Source organism: Myodes glareolus, chromosome 25, assembly GCF_982192425.1.
Source record: "Myodes glareolus chromosome 25, mMyoGla1.1, whole genome shotgun sequence".
Taxonomy (NCBI): Eukaryota; Metazoa; Chordata; class Mammalia; order Rodentia; family Cricetidae; genus Myodes; species Myodes glareolus.
The window spans coordinates 38,834,958-38,852,384 of NC_142050.1; the positions used below are offsets into that span (position 1 = coordinate 38,834,958).

The 17,427-nt window shown below is 43.6% G+C and overlaps 1 protein-coding gene across 10 annotated transcripts in view; it reads left to right on the plus strand.

Moving 5' to 3' along the window:
• The first annotated feature begins 3,040 nt into the window (after positions 1 to 3,040).
• Positions 3,041 to 17,427, plus strand: part of Mgam (maltase-glucoamylase) — a 161,078-nt gene continuing 146,691 nt past the window's right edge. For 5 of the 10 annotated variants that reach the window (XM_087901702.1, XM_087901701.1, XM_087901706.1 and 2 more), the window contains exon 1: positions 3,043 to 3,233. The gene's annotated coding sequence lies outside the window, so the exon portion shown is untranslated. Of the gene's footprint in view, positions 3,234 to 7,813; positions 7,922 to 17,427 lie in introns of those variants that run through there. The other 5 variants (XM_087901700.1, XM_087901707.1, XM_087901696.1 and 2 more) reach the window with 3 other exon arrangements.

The window sequence follows — 17,427 nt, forward strand, 5'->3', positions numbered from 1 at the left end:
GCTTAGTTCTTACTTCTTTTCCTCTGTCCTTTTTTTTTTTCGATTACTAATTAATCCTTCTCCCAGTTATCCTGAGGTCTTTTGTGCAGACAGGATGAAGGTGGTGTAGTTGTCCCATGGAGCAGACTTCAGTTTAATGCCTTTGGGTTAGGTGCTCACCTCTAGTGCAATCAGTAGTGATACCAACATGGAATCTTGTGATTAGGGACATAAATAGGTTCACTTTTCTTGGCAGGGTCTGCAGGGAGGGACTTCCTTTACAGGAAGCTTGGGCTTGCTTTCAAATTTCCCTTTGGTCCACTGCAGCGCGCGTCCTGACCAGCAGGAATGAACGCCACGAAGACGAGATTCCTTCCCTATCACGTCTTTATTTGGAGCACTTGATTGAGGAAAATTGGGGGAAGGGAAGAGAGAGAGCAGGGACGAGAGAAAGCTTAGCTAGAGAGCTTAGAGAGAGAAAGATGAGAGAGCGCAGGGGCAAGAGAAAGATTAGCCAGAGAGGAAGCAGAGCCCAAAGGCAGCTGCTTTTCTAGGGTGAAAGGCTCGAATGCTGATTGGTTGATGCCATTCTGCTAGGGTCCAAGGTCACAGGACAGGTCAGGGAACCACACCTCTGAAATGCAAAACAAGGCTCCAAGCAAACTGGCCTGTTCTGCAACAACAAAGGATTTGTATACCTCCAGGCTGTAGGACTATCTGGCCAAGGCGACATCCTGGTGGCTCCCTACAGTCCACAACCATGAACTAAAGTTTTCAGGGGAGGAGGTTTTAAGAAAACTAATTGATCTGTCATATGCTGGGTGGTTATCGGCCCTACCCATGTTTCTCATAGATTATAAGGTTAAAGGTCAGGGACTGTCACGTAACACTCACTCACTCTTTGAGGGCTCTTTGGTCTAGTTGACATAGAGTTCAAGCAGAAACCAGTGTGGCCATGGTGGGTGCCAGAGAGCAGCATGGAGAGGGAGCGCTTGGGGGAAGTGGGCTGGGAAAGACAAGAGGACACTATGACAGAGCCCACATGTGGCTATTATTAGATATTATCTGTGAACTTAAGACAGTTAGTGTACCTTTTACATCGGATTAGGTGTTTATCTGTGGTATGAGACTAGAAGGAACCACATGTAACTATCAAAGGTCATTGTAGGTAAATCATATAAATTTGCATAATCGCATTTGCCACCCTATCTTTTCTGTGGTTCCAAAGTTGAGATTGCTCATTCTTCGTCAATGGTCTTAGTCTAAAGTTGAACCAACATGAGATTGTATTATTCACCTCCTTTTATGCAGGCACATGCCTCTTGGGATACATGCCTTTTACTTTAAATATCTGTATTTATGTGCCTATGGAGATTCCAAATGATTCATAGGCCTCTGTGGAGATTTGGAGGTTCTACAGTTGTAGATGATCATAAAAATCCAGCAAAACTCAGGCAGCTGGAGGAGATGGGTCTTACGCAGGATAAACTGGAGAGATCATAAAGGTTCAGTTAAGACTTTTTTTTTTATCGTGAGTAAAAGAGGACAAGTAGAGCCTGTTAGAGTAGGACTCACTCCCGGGGACTTTTTAGTTACTTGGCCCAGAAACATTCAGACAGAGCAACAGAAACACACCTATACTCACCTTTAGGTGAGTGAGTGGGTGTGGCCGAGAACGAGAGCTCAGTGAAGCAGGGCTTTTATGAAGAAGCAGAAGCATCACAAGAAATGGTTATGTATTTCACAGAAATTAGAAAAACACTGGCAGGTATTCTCTCTGTTTTTCTTTTCTTTTTTTTTTGTTTGCTTGGTTTTTGTACTAGCTTTTTTTTTTTTTTTAAATTTGGTATATTAAATACCCGAGGCAGGTTAATGTTATTTAAAAATAAGCCAATTTATTTAGCTCACAGTTTTGGAAGCTCAGGGTCCAAGCGGCGTGGTGCTGGGTCTGGCTGGGGGCTGTGGCAGGGTTGACTGCATCACACCATGGAAGATAGCCAGAGCGTTTGTAAGAAGGAGAAATTACACAGCGTGAGAGAACAAGACCATGGAGGAGTCAGCCCTGCGCTTCTATAACAACCTTACCAGAACTAATGAGGGTCCTACAAGCTGGGTGTTATTTCTTTTTAGAGGCAACAATGGCCAGTGACCTACTCCCGACAGGCTCCATTTCTTATGGGTCCCATGGTTTTCTCTCAGAGCATAATAGCATCCCTAAGTAGACAAACCATATCCAAATCACAGCAGAATTTTTAATTCCTGCTATTCTTTGCATATCTATTCTGGGTGACCAAGAAGTACTCACGACAGCTCTTTATTTTCTGTTTCTCAATAATGCGACATGATCTCACAGGCCGAGTGCCCAGCAAGACAATTCATATTCCGTATCTCAAATCCAAATTTCTGGTACAGAGAATCCAGTGGTCAAGTTTGAATCATCTGCCTACGGCTGGTTGTGATCAAAAGTGAGGATTATGCTGAATTGCCCTTGCAGGAGCAAGGATGCTCAAGGATGGTCTCAGTAGGGCGAGGAGGCAACAGAGAACATGGTGGGAGTTTTCTCTTAAGATCTGAGAGTATGTCTGAATACTGAAGGTCGAATTTATAACTGATAGGATTCAAGGGTTTCTGTTCTAGAGACCTGGTACCAAATGTGTGCTGGATCCATTGAGTGTGAGGACCAGGTATTTAATCTCAAAGGCACTTCTTTTAGATTTACTGATCTCAGACTCTATGAACCTTGGGTTAAGGTTAAGACCAAGGCAGTGGGAACTCAGCTGTGGCACCGAGTGACCTTTAGCTGATAATTTTTCTTCATTTATTGGTGGAGATTAAGAGTGCCTGCCCCGTCCTATAGGGCTCTTATCTGACAGATGATGTAGATAAATATCCGGAAAGCTCAAGGTGTCACACGGATGCAGAGTTTTATTATTAACACGTGAGTTTCAGGTAACGTATCACTGTACTGCCTCTCTCCTCGATACCCACGCGCCTGCGTGCTTATCTGTGCCCAGGGGTGGGGAATGACAGAGGCAGTATAAAATGGTGGGATGGTAGGCATTTCACAACGGGAGGAAGTGCTGCAATCCTTGCTGTGTGTTGTTTCTCGTCTCACCTTCCTCTAAACATTTCTGGTCAGAGAAGACTGCTTCCCAGTCTAAGTCCTTTTCTTCACAGGTGGCCTGCGATGTGACAGGCTGGACTTCCATGTGGATCAAAGGAAAAAAGGATAAGGACTCAGCTTCAATCAGGAGGTACCACTTACAGTATGTAGGGAAGGCAGAGAGAAGATGGAAGGGGCTGGAGCGTGTGTGTGTGTGTGTGTGTGTGTGTGTGTGTGTGTGTGTGTGTGTGATGGCAGTGGGGGTATCTGGGTTTGGTTCTCTTCCAGCATCCGGTAGAATCTGTTTAGTGTGTGACCCATGCAGTTTTCAGTGAAGGGAAAGACTACTTTCTTCCAACTCAGTGTAGTGGGGTTATCTTGGGGGCTAACAAATTCGAGAAGCAGTTCTGTTTGGAGATACAGGGACTGGAACCTAGGGCCACGCATACGGTACCTAAATTCTCTACCCCTGAGCTAGATTGCCAGTCCTTGGCTTCTTGAGACAGGCTCTCACTATGTAGCCTGGGCTGGCAACAGATTTGTGATCTCTTTCCTGTTCCTCTTGGGAACTGGGATTCCTGGTGTGCACCACAGGAAGATGCTAGAAAAACAGTTTTTAATACAAGCCAAGCTTCTAGGGCTGCTTAATGATATTATCTTATTTTCACAAAAAGATAAGGAAAAGGAGGGGCTGGAAAATTGAGATTGGAGATCAAGTACTTATTACCTTAAGTTTGCCCCCAAACAAACAAACAAGAACCCCAAACATTGTGCTTATAGCATAATGCCTACTTACAGGTAAGACCGCTGAGTTTCAGAGAATCTGAGTGACTGCCTAAAATATACAGAGAATAAGTTGACAACCTGGCATTCAGTATAAGCTCACTTCATTTCTAATCTCGTCATTTTTCTGACACTACATTCAAGCTGGAGACCTCTAAACAGTTGTTCAATGATGCGACACCGAATTACTCTTTAGAAAGTGATTTGTTTTTATTTAGATGTTGTAATTAGCAGCTTCAGACTGCATGGATGCCTGCTGCTGTAAGGCACCCTCAGCCCATGGCTGGGAGAAGGTACACGGAAGAGAGGAGTGTTTTAGAAAAGGACTAATCCAGGAAGGGAGAGCCCAGGAGAGACCACAAGGAGGAGAAAGCACACAGGCTGGGCCTCAGTCGCAGGGGCTGGACTATGATGGGGAGTTGGAAGGAACTCAGTTTGCAGGGTCTTGATGGGCACCTAGGACTCCACTATGCACTTACGAGGATGCATACCTGGAAGTCTTTGAGGAAAATGAGATATGATAAAAAACAATGCGAACATTGTGGAAAACTTGCTATGACTGTTATCAGCCCGGCGGTGGTGGCACACGCCTTTAATCCCAGCATGGGGGAAGGCAGAGGCAGGCAGATTTCTGTGGTTCAAGGACAGCCTGGCCTACAAGAGCTAGCTCCAGGACAGGCTCCAAAACTACAGAGAGACTCTGTCTCGAAAAATCAAAAATAAATAAATACTAAATAAATAAATAAAAAGAAAAGAGTGTTATTATGCTAAAAGCTCACATTCACCTCTCATTTCCTCCTCATTGCCTTTAACATGGTGCCGATGGGTTGACGCCAATTGGCTTACATTGTGTACCTTCTAGGGTTCTTTATGGAGATACGTCTGGGCAAACAGGAAGCGTGGAAGAGGTTATGCTTTGAATTGAATACTGAGAGAGTTTGTTATTTTACAAGCTTGGGCAAGCTTTTGTTGGTGCCTCAAGTTTCTCATCTTGAGGATAATGGTACCCACTTCAGAGTAGAGTATGAGGAAGAAACAAAGAATGTATTCGGACCACTTAGTGTCACAGGTTAGAGGAGGCACTCCGTCAGTGTTGACTTCTGATTGTGTCTCATTTACAGTACGTATAAAAGCTACACATTGAACTGCATTGTGTAGAGAAGTGGGTTATTCCTATATCTACAGTGGCTAGAAGTGGAGAGTAGTGGAGGGGCTGGTTGATCTATATATACAGGAATTTGAGGACCACTCAGGGGTGGTGGTGGAGGTAGTGGAGAAGCCGTACCATCCCCTTTTTTATTCCTTACATTTAAAGATCTTCATAGCTCCTGATGAGCCATGTTTTTGTGACATCCCTAAGGTCAAACAAGGGAAGACTATGTCACTCAGCAGTAAACTACTCAAGGCATCGTAGTGCGTGGACATTGGTGTTGCCTGAGTTGTCTTTTTTAATTCAAGGACTTGGAGCTGAGTTTTCCAAATCTTACTATTACTATAATCAGGCAGGTCACATGTGCCAGTGCTTAGTGTGCATGGCCTTGTGTGAGACAGATGCTCTATCTTTTTCTTGCTGTGCTCAGGAGCCTGAGTTCCGCTTGGATGAGAGGTTGATGCAGTTGAAGAATCCCAAACCTTGGCAGAGCATCAGTCTCATAACTGTAGCTGACAATTTGAATATATATGCAATGCCATCTTCTACCTGCACTGGTTTATTTTATGTTATTGGCTGGATACCCCTTTTGTCTTTATTTAAGTTAAGAAAGCAGGCTTGCTAGCCAGAGCTCCTGCATTACCAAGCAGACCTAGGATTTGAACTCAGATCGTTTTTAGTCAACAACTACAGAAACCTCACAACATTCCTGGGTCTTGGCTTCCTCGGCTCGAATACACAGGGCTTATATTTGAATAATGTTCCTGGGATCTTACTCTGGTGTCCATTCTACTCCCCAGTAATTGTATTCTGTGTGCAATGAGCTCAGATGAGACCCTGAGAACACAGAGTATATTACGTAGTAAAGTAAGGGACTTGGAAGGACAAGGGAGGCAATGGCCAGCGGGACCATTGTGGAGAAAAACACTCACAGTGTGCGAGTGGATGATGTTCATGAACACCGGTGTGTAGTTCACACCATCTGGGGGCAAGAGTGGCCTGCTCAAAGGCATCATCGTGTGGATCCTTGTCTTTATGAAGCTTACATGCCATTTTCTAGGGTCATTGGAATAGAAGGCTCTTTAACCATGAATTGTTTGGTTCTAAGATAACTACACATCTGGTGTTCCCCAAGTCTGATTCCTGACAAGATTTTCGTGGTGACCAGTGAAACGAGAAACCTTAGGATAAGGAGCTTGTCACAAAGGCAGAATGATTCCCTGTTGATTGTCCCCGGCTATGACTGTTTCAGTATGACCAGGGTGAGAGATGGAGACTTTTGTTTGTCCATGTTGGATTCATAGCTCATAATCAAGCTTTTCATCTTAGTTATATCCTAACTCTTTAGTTGTCCATAGAAGGAGGAGTTCAGAGAAAGAAGTGACTAGATAGGGCCTTTAAAATTATGCCCAGTAAAAAAAAAAAAAAAGATTTAAATTTTAAAATTTGTAATATGTCATAGACTGGGAACTCAATAAAGTTAAAAATACCAGAGAAAAAAAATTAAAAGACAGGGTTAGAAATATAATCCTCACTTAAAAGTTATTCAGGTCAAGAGTCACAAAATTACTCAGACATATTGTCATAAAAGCCTCTCAACAAAGTTGTATTGTCAACAAAACCTTTGATTTTTGTTTTTATTTCTTCCAGGACTAGTAACCCAGGTTTGCGAATGCCATGTGAGGCAGTCATTGGGGAGGGCTCTGTCCTAATAAGAGAAAAGATATTCAGTGATAAGGGAGGATTCTGCATATGGATTTCAGATATAAACCAGAGAACTCAGTAAATTTGGAAGTGAAAAACGATTATAGAGTCTTTATTAATCTCTAAATGAGATTTAGCGAGGTTTTTTTTTTTTCAGTTCAAATTTTGGCTGCATGCCATAGTATGTTAAGCCATACTTGTGATTTTAGTTCAAGACTTTATATTCTTTATATGGTTAAGATAATTTTGAGAGAATGCTAATATTTATCACTACCTTTAAATATCAATAATTATTGTGCTTGTTGTTCTATCATTAGTCAAAATATCATTAATTAAAATTGTTATTACAATTAAAATTAACCAGGTAATCATTTCGTACATTTTTGTATATCCTACACATACACTTAAAAACAGCTCTAAGCTTATCCAGATACGAGGCTGCCAAATGGTCTCTACAACACAAGCATTCTTAAGAACATTTTTATGGTAGTAAGAAAAGGTCAAAGTACCTAGATAAAATTTTCAAGACAATTTTTTTTTCCCTTCACAAATCAGCAGATTGTGCTATTGCCAATGAGTTCCTGGGGATCTCTGACAGAGACCGGAGTTCTACTATGATTTCAGATCAGTTATTTTCTTCTCTTTTTATTGTCTACCGACAGAGTTAATTCTGTGTTTTCTTAACACACACCTTAAAGGTCCACGAGCTAAGTAAACTCACAGTGGAGGCAAAAGAATGGGTTACAACTGATGACTTCGTGCCCTAAGGTCTTAGAGATGTTCTCCTTAGAACAGTGGTTCTCAATGTTGTGACCTGAAATACAGTTCCTCATGCTGTGGTGACCCCCAACCATACAATTATTTTCATTGTTACTTCATAGCTTTAGTTTTCTATTGTTATGACTTGTGCATATCTGATATGTAGGATGGTTTCAGGGAACCCCTGTGAAAGAGTCTTTTGACCCCTGGAGACTGAGAAACCTTGCCTTAGAGGAAGGCTGATTATTGATTAACTAACAGTTCTGATCTTGGAAATGAGAACTGGGCTGCGATTTGCATTCAAAGGCTATTAACATTTCCATGATTGGCCAGGACAAATCACCCGCCCTTGGATTGCTTTCTGTGCGTGCGTTGCTCCCCTCCGCCTTTTATTGCTGGGCCATTCTTTAGAACCACTGGGAGCAACTGCAGCAGGCAATGAGGTTTGTCTATGAACTGCATATTCCTTTATGGCTTCAGACTCGTGTGTGAGTGTGTGTATGTGTACAGGTTGGCACGAATTTGTGCTGACCTCCTTTGGTTAAAGTGCTTTGCATACTTTGTATGGACAAAAGCAACAACCACCCAACTTACATATGCACACACTTAAAATTTAATTCATTTATCTTTTCCCGGGATAGGTCTGTGTATCATGTGTGTTTATGCGTGCATTCCTCCGGGTCTATGCACCATCTTTAAGTCTGATTATAGATAAATCTATGTATGAGGATGTTGAAGAGTGAAAAATAGTATCTGGGGTGAGATCGCAGAAGTTCTTTCAGACTCTGGGAAGGACGTGGGAAATGAGGGAAAGGTGTACCGCCTGGGAGAAAGATTGCAGCTACGTGGGGACAGTCTTTCTGTGGAGCCGTGGCTGAGGGGTGCTGATTACAGTGCCCGTGATACTTAGGACAAGGGAGGCTCTATCACGTACTTATGGATTTGGGGCCTTTCTCAATCAAATACAGAGTTGTTTTAGGGAAGAAGTCGAGGTGATGTGACTCCGCATGTAATGATATTGAGATGAATGTGTGAGGTGTGGGTCAGAAGAGATTTTATGTGGCCTTAGAGGGGAGTCACAAAGCGAATCGTGGATATTTGGACAGGCAGTTAAGTGTGACACAGAACGGAAGTGCCCAGGGGAGGAGGAGAGGGCAATGGATTGTTGTTGGCTTCTTCCTGGTGGCAGTTAATAGTTACTAAGGGGCTAGAGCCTGTCTAGCCGTCTGTGGGCATCTCTTTTCTGATTGGCCACAGAACTAGGAAGGGGTTACCTTTGTGGGGAGGAAGACATGAACTCCACGGGTCTCACTAAAAAAGGCTGCCGGTGTGTTCCCTATACCAGTCTGAAGAGTGGTTCTAGTGTGCTCAGGGGAACTCCTGATCTCGAAACTGTCTGTTGGTCTGGTGTCAATCGTGGAGGACAGAGATCATTTATGGGAGAGAAAGCAGGTCAGGTGCTGCAGGGAGTGGTTCTTGGTTTACTGCCCTGGGAAAGGCGCCCGAAGGAAGTAGAATGCCATTCTCTCCAGTGTCCCGAATTCAAGAAAGCTGTCACCACGTCACTCACTCTGATGCTTTTCATCTAAAGAGCCATTCTCTCCCAAGAGTCTTAATGAACTAATAAGTTACATAACAATGTGTTCTACAGGCGTGGGACACTGAGGACTAGATGGACCTAGAATAAGAAATTTCCAAGTAAAATTGGTTCAGACTGTTACGGTGGAGATGATAAGGTAGACAAAGCCTTGTATATCCTGACCTGAAGTAACAGAAGGAAGGATACAGTCTCTTCAAAGAATCCTGGGGAGACTGAGGTCTAGTGTTAAATGTGCCCCTCCCCCATGCGGTCACACATCTGGGTAGGATTAGATTTCTTCACTTAGCTAATGGTTCTCTTTCCATTCTCAAATTAGCCAGGAGATCACGGACCAACTTGATTAAAAAAAAAAAAATTGCTGAATACTTCTGAGAAATAACCCTGCTTGTGGGATTCTCCTTACCGATTCATTCTGGTTCTCCACACAGCAGGTTACTAGGTTTCTTGCCTGTTATCAAATGGGTTTTAAAAGAGCAGCTTGGATCAGACACTGGCTTTCCTTCAGGGAAGGGAAGAGCTGTCCAGCTTTTCCAAGTTAACTGACAAGCCCACAGTAATAATTTGATCCGCATACCATTTACCCATTTGCTTTGCCCAAACAGCTATAAAATGAACCCTGACAGTTACTTATTTAGAATAGAGAAACTCTACTGGATCTAGGTGATTTCTGTGCGGTAATAATTCTTATCTTTTCTGTTAGATTTTCCTTACCAACCCTTTTATAACAGTGCAGATCGTCTCCCACCCTGGTTTCCCACAGACCTGATTTAGTGTAACCTACTGCATTGTTTATTTGGTTTGTTTCTCTTTTTTTCATTCGCAAAGATGTAAGTCCCACAGAGGCAGGGGTTTTTATGGTTTGGTCTCTGAGCAGAACTGGCTCCTGGAAAAATGCCTGCACATAGTAGGAGCTTCATAAACTCCTAGAAGAATGCCTGCACACAGCAGTAGCTTAATAAACTCCTGGAAGAATGCCTACATATAGTAGGAGTCTAATAAACTCCTAGAAGAATGCCTACACATAGTAGGAGCTTATTAGTCTCCTAGAAGAATGCCTGCACACAGCAGGAGCTTAATAAACTCCTAGAAGAATGCCTACACATAGTAGGAGTCTAATAAACTCCTAGAAGAATGCCTGCACATAGCAGGAGCTTAATAAACTCCTAGAAGAATGCCTGCACATAGTAGGGGCTTAATAAACTCCTAGAAGAGTGCCTGCACACAGTAGGAGCTTAATAAACTCCTGGAAGAATGCCTACACATAGTAGGAGCTTATTAAACTCCTAGAAGAATGCCTGCACACAGCAGGAGCTTAATAAACTCCTGGAAGAATGCCTGCACATAGTAGGAGCCTAATAAACTCCTAGAAGAATGCCTGCACATAGTAGGAGCTTATTAAACTCCTGGAAGAATGCCTGCACATAGTAGGGGCTTAATAAACTCCTAGAAGAATGCCTGCACACAGCAGGAGCTTAATAAACTCCTAGAAGAATGCCTGTACATAGTAGGGGCTTAATAAACTCCTAGAAGAATGCCTGCACACAGCAGGAGCTTAATAAACTCCTGGAAGAATGCCTGCACACAGCAGGAGCTTAATAAACTCCTGGAAGAATGCCTACACACAGCAGGAGCTTAATAAACATGGCAAATGGACAAATAAGCTGCAAACACTTCCACTTAAACCACAGCTTTGCTAACCTTATGACAAATCAGTTAGAGCACTGCGGCTTTTCTCACATCAGTCACAGAGAACAAACACCCTGTGGGCCCTAAACTCAAAGTGAATTGATTTACAGGTGCTTATACAAATCCCCCAGCTGCCATGGAGACAGAAATAACAGAAAAGTTGTTTCCTTTTGTAAGCCTTCTGACTGTCTTTAGATATAAGCTTCTTTTATGTATCCCACCTCTTAATTTAGAAACACTTATTTTTTCCTCAGGGATATACGTGGTTTTCTGCTTTGCTTGAACGTAGTAGGTGTTGGTATAGTGCCAGCCTTGAAGGCACTGGCTTGGGCTTCAGGTTGTCCCCTGGGCTCTGTCACAGGTCTAGACTTTGAACTATCCAGTTTCTATAAATGGCAGTTAATTCAGTGGTGAAACAGAAAAAAAAAAGTTCTACTGGACCGTGGTTATGAGAACTGAAGAAAGTCATGCCTCTAAGATGCCCTTAGCCAGCTACAATGACCTGCAGTCCAGCCCTGGCTAAAGAGCCAGAGGAGCCATGGTAAAAGCACAGTCTCCCACAAGGCACCAGCTTGTAAGATCCTGTGTGCTGTGGGCACAGCAGCGTAGAACAGAGCAGACGCGGAAAGCTTGGCTCTGCAGCTCAAAGGGCAGGTACCAGCTCCCCCTTATCTGTTGTGTGCAGATAACGAGATCTGCAGAAGCTTAAATTGTTCATCCCGACGATGCTAGCTGTAGTTCTCAGGGGCTGTTATGAGGACTGCACATGAGGAGAGGTAGGGAAAGTTCTTAACATTTGCTGGATCACTGTCAACTACGATTGTCGTTAGCATTAAAATTTAAATAATACGCTTGCTTAACAAAAAGGTTATTCAACGGATGATGACAGACTGCTAGGCCGCAGCTGTTAAAATCCTTTTTTTTTTCTTTTAAAAGCACTTGTCTCTAGCTTTTAAATTGGTCTCTCTCCATTTTCCTTGATCTTTACAGCCCCCACCCCTGTTTCTGAAGAGGAATAAAAGTTTCTCTCTTCACAGAAGCCCTGCCCTGGACAGAACACCACTCGCTTTCCTCCTAGGAAGAGGCACAATGACCATCTGATTTGTTAGAATCCAGGGCAGTCAATGGGCTGAGTTCGGGGCATCGGGGTGGTCTTGCAGTCAAACGTGTCTCCCCTGCTGCACCGGGGTCTATCCCGAGCCCCAGTAGAAGCCCTGTGGTTGGAGGCAGTAGGAAGCCTTCACTGGGCGTGTAGATTTAACTTCAAGAATGCCAAGGGCACCTCTTGGGGCATACCTCTCATGTTTCACCTCCTGTGCAAGTTGGCACTGCAGCAAATCCTACAGCTTAGCGGCCCGAAGACCCCCAGTGCTCAGGAAGAGTACAGTTTCCCAGTCCTTCTTCTTTTTTCTTTTATTTTTTTTAAAAAAAGTTTATTAAAATTGTGGTCCTGATGATGAAACCCAGGTCTCACAAACTGTCTCCTCGGTGTAAAGAGGTTGTCACCTCAAATCACCAATGGTACCTGTCTTCTCATTTGATATCAGGGCTACATTTATTTACTAAGTCTCCAGATATGTGGCTCCCTTTAGCTAACACACACACTCACACAGAAAGAGAGAGAGAGAGACAGAGACAGAGACAGAGAGAGAGACAAACAGAGAGACAGAGAGAGAGAGAGAGACAGAGAGAAAGCAAGCGAGAGAGAGTAAAATCAGAAGCCAGTGGACAGCTAGGTTGTGGAAGTCAGTGTGTGGAAGAAATGGCCAACACCAGCACATTTTACAAATAATCACATGAGCTTAACTGTCCATTCAACCTGAACGGTTGTTACCAGAATCTAAAGGTCTTCTTTTGCTTAGCTTCAAAAGACACAGAACTAAACCCTGAAACCCACAAAAATCAAAGCCTGGAGACAGAGAGAATAGGAGAAGAAGTGGGCTTCCTCGTGGCCGAGCTTGAAGCAGAGCAGGTTTCTCTGTGTCAAGCCTTCATCCTGTAGGGATGGGGGCTGGGAGGGTTAGGGCACTGTAGGAAAATACCTGAGCTGGGCAGTCTTTCTCCATGGGGGAGGGGGGGGAACTGGTTCTCATCTTGTTCTCTGGAAGTCTTGGCTATCGAGAGGGCCTCTGGTGTGTTTATTTTCTTTGTAGACAAAGTTATTATTTTCTGTGAGTCAATCGTAGGCTGGGAGTGGGGGCTGTCTCAGAATTACGGTACCAGGCTGCAGAGAAGTGGAAGCGGTAACAGAACTGACAGCGCCAGCATTAGAGGACTGGGGGAGAGTTGAGAGAATTAAGACAGAAGCAGCAGGTTCCGCCTGCTTTGTCTGCCTGACCCTCTAAGCAGATGAAGGTGCAGTCGGATCTGTCTCTTTGCAGTGCTGTCTGTGGGAATCATAATCTTTAATGACTTTCCCCTGACAATAGTTACATTGTCACTCCCAGTGTCACAGAGGCCCACAGTCTGCCTTTAGGACTCTGGAGCAATCGCAGCTACACTGTTACCCTTTCCTCTCAGACATGCAGCTGGGTTCCGACCTGCTAGCCTGGAGGCCTCTTTGCGGGTATTTGGGGAATGCATGGGTGGAAATTTGCCCGGACTGCCAACTTCCTGTTCCCTCTGGTTTTCTCACATTCATCCCTTCATATGAATTTCATCATGCGCTGGCCTCGTTTCCCCAGTCTCTCGATAATTCCTATTCTGCCCCAGTTGGCTGTCTCCATGGCTTCTGTTTCCTTAGCCCGCCTCCAATTATTCCTGCTTCAGCTTCCGATTGCTTCAGTAAATTAGAGTACACCTTCCATTTTGTTCTTAGTCTTTCCTCTTTCTCTCTTTTCTTCCTCTTCTCCTCTCCTTTAGGCTCCACCTTTATTTTCAGACTCAGAAGGTGTTCAGGACCCTGGGGGCAAACTTCTCTACTGTTCCAGTTCTTACTCTGCATTGTTTCCTCAATCATAGCACCAAAGACAGGCCATGGGAACTGCTTAGCTTTGTTTCCTGTCTCTGTAGTCTGACTTCTGGCCTAGTTTTGTTCTAGCAAAACAAAAGTTTTGTATAACTTCTACAAAGCCTCTAAGAGTCTGCTATTCTTTCCCCAGTTCACAATGTTCATGATTTTTAGGTGAAGGTTTCTTTCTTCCTTCCTTCCTTCCTTCCTTCCTTCCTTCCTTCCTTCCTTCCTTCCTTCCTTCCTCCCTCCCTCCCTCCCTCCCTCCCTCCCTCCCTTCCTTCCTCCCTCTCTCTTTCTTTTTCTTTTTTTCCTCCTGGGACACAGTGGCAATGCACTTCTGAATTCATTCCCAACCAGAGGGAGTCCTCAGAAAGAGAGCCTGAAGATAGAACTTTGCTTGAGAATTTGATTAGTCGGAAGTTTCAAAGTTCTCCTTCCAAACATTTAATTTCCAATCTTCCCAGCCTCTCACAGGCTTGCACAAAGCATGGCAAATTAAGTTGAGGCAGGACCTCCTTAGATTGAGGAAGGGTGAGGTAATCCAGCATGGGGAACAGGTTGCCAAAAGCCAGCCAAGCTCCAGGGAGAGGTCCTGCTCTCACTGTTAGAAGCCTTACTAAGAGGCAAAGCTATGCAATTGCCACACACATGAAGGGAACCTAGGTTGGTTCCATTCAGGCTCCCTGACCATTGGTCCAGCAACCATGAGATCCTACGAGCTCGGGTCAGCTGTCTCTTTGAGTTTCCCTCATCATGACCCACCTGGCTCATACAGTCACTCCTCCTTCCCTTCCCCCCTCCCCGCAAGACTCTCGGAGCTCAGCTCAGGGCTTGTTTGTGGATCTCTGCCTCTGCTTCCATCAGTTACTGGATAGAGAATCTCTGATGGCAATTAGGATCTTAGCGAATCCCTGACCATCGGTCCTGTTCTCTTTCCTGGTAGAATAGCCTCAATCAGCTACCAGGGATTTCAAAGTGAAATCACCTCTTTCCGCAGAAGCCAAGTGTGTGTTCTTGGCTCATCAAATTAATATTCTGGTTTGTATGGACAAACATTGGGCAGGGTTTTCCTTTTTGTATCCCTTTTTAAAAGACCCCTCTTTCCGGCTGAAACTCCAAGATGGTAAGGTCCTTCTTGTTCTCATCCTCATAATATCTTCTTCTCCCATTCCGGAAATACAGCCCAGCTCATCATCTTGGCCACTCCTACGTCCTTATTGTCCATTGGCATTTATTTCCTCTCCTCCGCCTTACTTTTATGGGGTCTTGCCTAATCTTAGTTTTCCTTGAATTACATTACTAATTGACTTAGTGTGTGTCACCAAGGTCCCACTAATGCAGAAAATAAAAATAAAGCCAATCAGGTAATACTGGAAAGGTATTAAGAGAGTATAAGCTTAAGAAAGTATTTCTCTTGTAGTATCTGGAAAACACATTTTATGGTTCTTTAGAGCAGTTACTACATTTAAATATATGAAGCAAATAAAGATGTTTGCCAAGAATCAAGACTCAAAGAATACCAATGATACTTTATGTAAAGTCACATTTATCTGTCTGGATTTGGTTATTGTTAGGTAGTAAGTTACTCTAAAAATTTCTGATTAAAAGATAAAAAATTATTACCTCTCTAGGTGAGAAGTACGGTGTAGGGGCGGTCACTCATAGGGTTCAGGCTGAGATGTGAACCTCATCAGTAGTCAAGGGAAGTCACCCTAATACCCCCCTCTCCTACAGTGAACATATGATCACCTCTGGCCTGCTTTGCTAATTCAATTATAGTAAGTATGAAATATGAGCCTTTGTGGAATTCTACAGGACAGACAACCGCTATGGGATTGTTCGCAAAGCTTTCACTAATGTGAGGTACTCTAGATAATAATTGGGAACGCTAGAGTCAGGGCACATCACTGTAGAAAAACACACGGTGGGCCTGTCAGCGGGAAGGGCTTTCGGCGCCGCCTCCTTTTCCACAGGAAGAGTCGGTTACACTCATTGTGTTCTCTTACCAGTATAGGAAAAGCAAATCCTCTTTTTCATCTGATCTTTGAGCAAAGAACGACGACTGCTTCTGATTGAGGAGAGGGTAGATGAGAACACATTGATGGAGTCGAGACTGAAGAGACAGGAGCTACATTTCAGGATTATTTCTCAAACTGAGGGAGAAGACAGGACATACTCTCTTGGAGTAAATAGTGCGTAGTTCATAAGTCAGCCTGAAAAGTAGTGCGGGGTGGTGAGGAGGGAGGGTGGCCTTGAGTGAGCAAGGCCACTGCTCACGGGTCTTCTTTACGGCAAGTGTCTCAGATAACAGGGCCATAAAACACTTGGAAGATAAGAAAGAGGGCATAGCAAGTTGAGGCCCTATGGTGGAGGTGGAGGACGATGGGGAAGGAGACGGATGGAATAGGGAAGGGGATGGGAGGAGAGAAGGGAAACTGGTTGGCAAGTAAAATAAATGAGCCAGGCAGTGATGGCGCAGGCCTGTAATCCCCCTATTAGGGAGGCAAAGCCAGGCGGATCTCTGTGAGTTCGAGGCCAGCTTAGTCTACAAGAGCTAGTTCCAGGACAGGCTCTAAAACTACAGTGAAACCCTGTCTCAAAAAATCAAAAAACAAAACAACAATAACAAAAAACCAACAAAAAAGTAAAATAAATGAAAAAAGTTGTTTAAATAAAATAAAAAAAGAGAAGATAAGGAGGTCACATCGGAGCACGCTGCTGAGAACAGAACCTCACAATGTGGAGCAGTGCTTCATCCACACCCCTCACCACAACCCCTCCCTCAAAGACGCTGTCTTTCATTACCATCACATGTTAGGTCACATCATAGGATTTCCGATGGACGTACATAGTCAAATCATAGCTGGAAGTCAATGTACAATTTCTGTACTTTTAAAATAATTCCTGGGGCCAGAGATACAGCTCAGCAGTTAAGAGCAATTGCTGTTCTTGCAAAGGACCTGGGTTAGATTCCCAGCACCCATATGGTGGATCACAATCAATTTTCTATAACTACAGTCCCAGGGGATCTGCAACCTTCCTCTGACTTTTACAGGATCACACACACGGTGCACATACGTGTGTGCAAGCAAAGCATTCATATATAGGAAATAAAATAAATCTAGAATAAATTAAACTCACAAATCCTTGGGGACTCATCAGATGACCTCCTTAGAAAGTGACCGCTACCTAAGTGATGCATGAAGCTCTATAATTCTAAATTCTCAAGTTTGAATTTCATCAGCTCTCCTCTGCACTATTCTTCCTAAATATTGCCCCCGTTAGAAGGAACAGAGGCTCCTGGTTGACATGTAATTACAGACCAGGGTAGGGAAAGGGTAAGAAGAACCAGGGATGCCGTATTGTGCCAGAAAGGAAGAATACTATAAAAGATTCTTAGGAGTGTACCAACTTGAAGAGGCCCCTTTTGGGTAAAGATGGGAAGACATGAGAATTAATGCTACCAATGGATTATTAAGAGTTACATGTGTTGAATCTACCAATTTATGAAAATGATTAGAAGCATATTCAGTCTCCTTTGAAAGATGTCAGGAAAACAAGGTTTTGATGAGTAGAAAATAAAGGAGTTAAACGTTGAACCCATTATCCCTTTGGAAAGCGCATGCTTCTGACGCAAGTCATAGATAAAGTTAGAGTTCTGTCTCTAGAAATATTTCTTCTAGCAATTAACAGATTAAAGAATTGCAGTG